This window comes from Brassica rapa, chromosome A09, assembly GCF_000309985.2.
Source record: "Brassica rapa cultivar Chiifu-401-42 chromosome A09, CAAS_Brap_v3.01, whole genome shotgun sequence".
Taxonomy (NCBI): Eukaryota; Viridiplantae; Streptophyta; class Magnoliopsida; order Brassicales; family Brassicaceae; genus Brassica; species Brassica rapa.
In genome coordinates, this window is record NC_024803.2 from 30,975,961 (window position 1) to 30,980,589 (window position 4,629).

Sequence of the window (4,629 nt, forward strand, 5' to 3'; positions counted from 1 at the left end):
TAAATATTGTATACATATTTAATTAATGTATTATTTTAGAATTTTAGTAATTTTAAGAACATTTTTTATTTTTAAAATTATTTTTATGGATCAGATCCGAATATCCGCGGATAGTATAATATTTAGATTGTTATCCAAAATCCGGATATACGGATCCGGATACTAAATCTACGGATCCTAATATTCTATATTTTCCGGATATTCGGATCCGTCTGACCCCTATTATATATATGCTCCATTGGTATGATGAACTTATATTGTACCAACTTACCATCAGATTACCATGCATTGTTGCACTTATTGTGATATGATCACTGTTATATTTTATACAAATAGTGCTTCATGTTTGATAATTATACACTTCTAATTGGGCAACTCAAATTGTGGGTGAGGCTACTAAGCCTTAAACATTGTTAGCGAACCAAAAATACAAAGATTAATGGGCCTATATATGTCACACATTTTAGGCCTATTTGCCTTATAACCAGTGGTTTTTTTTATAAAAGATACAGACATGGAAATCAAACCCGATTATATTCTGGCCAATCCCAATTGTCACTAAGACTCATTAGCCTGATAATCAGTGGGCATTTTTTAATCCGTGATACCCATATTTTGGTTTACCTTTTTTGAAGCCTTCTAGAGGATATTGATTTTAAGTTTTTAACTACTATTCTTGGATAACGTGGTACATTTTAAAAAATCAAAATGCAAATATTTATACTAATATAAATATAAACCCCCAGAAAATCACGTGTACAAGTAAAGGTAACTATGGGGGCTTATGTACAACTAACTGAGCTGAAAACTCCGAGGGATGGTGTTGTGGCGGAATCCGATAACCAAGGACAAGTGGACGATGGTGTTATGTTACTTATATAGGTGGTTATGGAAGAAGCAAGATAAATTTCCAAGATAGGGATGGTTCCCCTTTATAAGAGAAGTAAATCATAAGATTATGGGGTTAATGACTATCAGACGGAGTTTATCACTTGTACATGCCAAATGTGAAAGTTTGATATGGGAAATGGAGTGATGTTCATGCAGTCAAGGGAGGTTTTGCAACATATTGTTTTCATTTATTGAAGATAGCGTCTGCACCAACATAATGACCAATTCTTGTGTTTTTTTTGGGGAAAAATTCAACGTTGTAAGACGTTTTTTTTTTTACATTCCAAAAACAGAAAATATTATGGTTGAAAAACTTACATGAGGTACTCGAAAATCTCTTTCAGTTATGCAATATGCTGGTTCTTCTTCAGATTGGGTTTCCTGAATTGGTGTCTTCTATAGATTACTTTTGATTTCCTGTTTATTGTTGTCAAAAATTATAAGAAAAAAAAATCCCAACTGTCTTCACTCTTTATAAATTCCAAAGTACCCCAAATGGATTTTGAGTGCCCTTCATAGGATTGTATTCATTCATTGCATGTTCTAGTAGTAATTATATTTCTCTTGTCAAAAGATCCAACGACTTGTCTTTACAAATTTACATATTAACAAAAGAGACTCTTTACAAAATATATGCAAATAAAAGTAATAAAGAGTGAAAAAACTTAAACATTCTCTTGTACTAGGGGCATTGCCTCCGCACAAGCACGGAGTTGTGTACAGAGTTCTTATTTCATCTCAATATTTGTTAGGGTTATTGTAGTTATGAATTTTGTGTGTTTGGATTGATCATTGTTTTTCAAGTTTTTTATTGTTATAGGGTTAGAGTTGTGATGATGAACTGTGTAGGCATTGTTCTCAAGTTATGAAGGATTAAACTAGGTTAATAATGTGATTGATATAGTTCATGGTGTTGTTTGTTGTGTCACTGAGACTTATTGTTTGTTTGTCTTTTTAATTTGTTTCTTCACTATTGAGAGTACATAAATTATATTAAGGTTGTTGAGAGTACTTTTGTTTCTAGATATTTTTTCTCCAGTTTAGTTGTGTAAGTTTTGTGTTCTTTAGTAATAATTTTTATTATCCTTATTATGTTTGTTATAAGTTTTTTTTATTTTTAAACTTGGTGCTTTTAACAGACCTTTAAAACAAATACATGAAGACTTGTAGAAAATAACTATAAAATGAGTGACAATTCTGAGTATTTGGGCATCAATGGATTTTAAACGAATTTATGTATTTTTCATAAGAAGACAACTAGATTTTGATCCGCGCTTCAAAAGCGCGGGTTTTTTTCCGATTAAGAATATTGTTTGATATGAATTATTATTTTGGTTTTGATGTTTTGAAGTATATTATTAAGTTATAAAGTGTTATTATATCGAAAAAGTAATAGAATTTTAGTTTAAAATTATATAATTTATCAAATAGTTTATTTTAGATTTTATATGTGTATAAATACTATTAAAAAGGAAGGAGTCTAAAAGTATCTACCTATAAAAATTGTTTGGACCCTTTCATTTAACTCATTATTTTTTGGTCTTACCTTAAATTTATACTAACAATATGTTACCATATATTTCTCTAACAATAATTTAGTCAATTCATTTATTTATTTAAATCTCACTCCTAAATCCTAATCAGTACTATTACTATATTTATCCTTTTGATTTTTAATTGTAAAAGCATTGAAACTAATGTTTTATATTATCACTTTTATCATATAATATATGATTTAAAGCAAGATAAATTACAAGACATATATGTGTACATTATAACTTCCTCTTTTGTTTATAATAAAGTAATCATATCATATATAAACTTTCCCACTAAAATAACATATCATATACTAAACTTTCAACCGTCTATAGTTTGATAATATTTTCATATTTAAAAATGATTTTTCTAAATATTCATGTTACCTTCACAAAAATGAAGAAATTCATTGGTTCTATTAATTAAAGCTAACATGAATTCACGATATCAGTATTGATTATTCAATATTTTGAAAATTATTTGTTTAGATATTATACTTTTACATACTTTTCACTTAAAACGAATCAATACTATTAAAAAAGAAAGAGTTTTAAAAAATCTAATATAAAAAAGTTATTGAAGTTATGTATAACTATTTATTATTTTTCTGATAATACTTAAATCATTCTAAACATATAATATTTTAAATATTTTTAACAGATCTTAATATTATTTATTATGATACCTTTACTCATAAAAATATTTCATCAACCATGTTTTTGTACAATAACGTTAAAAATATATATCAAAAGGTTGTTGGATCTAATATGGACGTAATGGGTCCAAATCTGTTTGGGTATTTAAGATCCTATAAGAATTTGAAATATATGAAAAATCTGAAAAATATCCGAAACACGAAAAGTATTTGAAACTCCAAACAAATACCAAAAAAATTCAAATACCTAAAAATTTAAAATTTTATTCAAAATCTGACACGATGAACTGAAAAATACCCAAAATTTTATCCAAATACCCAATTTTTTTTAATTTGAAAAATTTACCTGCAATCAAAACTATAATCGTAAACCAAAAACTTAAAAACAATATCCATAATACCGGAAACATATTCGAAATATCCAAATATACCTAATAAACACATATTTATGATCGGGTCTAGCGTAGGACCCGGACTCAAACAAAGACCTGCGGGTCAAAAAAAACCCAATAGGTTATCTTCTCTGGACCTGAACTAAACCTATAATTTTGGGTCGGTTCGGTTTGTTTTTTTTATCCGGATATAATTCTCATGTCGAAAAGAAACTTACGTAAAAGTGTACATATAAAATCTCAAATAAACTAATTTGTAGATTATATAGCTGTTAAAATTATGTTTTTCGATATAATAAAATTTTGTATTATAATATAATCCAACAACCCCGCGTTTTCCAAGCGCGGATCAAAATCTAGTTCTTATGTTACAACGTCATCGTTGCATTTTGTGTTGGGTATTTTGTAAGAGTTATATTTATTGAGTCAATGAGACAAAAATTTACTTGACAGATTTTGGGCTAATCTAATAGTATATATATTGTAGAATTTTTAATAGTTTTAGCAATGTTTTCATATCCGAACCAAACCTACAGTCTCAGAAGTAAATCAGGTGATTCATATAAATCTGGTCTGAATTTTGTTAAAACCTTATATATAAAAATCTGATAAAAGTAGGTAAAAACTAACATTAACCCGCTATCCAATATTGGTTGACCCGATAAAATCCCATATAAATTGGATGATATATTTTCAAAACTCAATTCAAACTTTTGAATCAAGCTTTGAAACACGGGGTTAATACTTTTTCAAAAGAGAAAAATCTTGTTTAACTTAGGTATTCCAAACCTAGTGAAGAGTTTATACTAATCTCAATGTGTTTAGTATATAATATATGATTGAATAACCCGCGCAAACCTGCAAGCTTGAAACTCAAATAATATAAATATTAATTCTGGACCTAATTATATTTGTAAATTTATTTTTTTATTTAAATTGAATTACAGAAGTGGACTTGTATTTGAGCATCTTTTATACTAAACATTATTTGTTGCCCAAAAAAAAATACTAATCATTATTTTGGATTTTAGTAATTGTGCTTCATAAGTAAAAATCAAGTCAACTTATTTTTTTATTAAAAAAAAAAGAGAGAATATGGAGCAATATTTTCTAAATTATTTGTATTTTTTAATTTTCCATAATATAGTTTAAGTG

At 27.5% G+C, this 4,629-nt stretch overlaps 1 long non-coding RNA gene across 1 annotated transcript; it reads left to right on the top strand.

The window, feature by feature from the left end:
* Window positions 1-636: 636 nt before the first annotated feature.
* LOC117128313 lies at window positions 637-2,418 on the top strand. Its single transcript, XR_004451599.1, has 2 exons — window positions 637-862; window positions 920-2,418. It is a non-coding gene; the product is annotated as an uncharacterized LOC117128313 (long non-coding RNA).
* The last annotated feature ends 2,211 nt before the right edge of the window (window positions 2,419-4,629 follow it).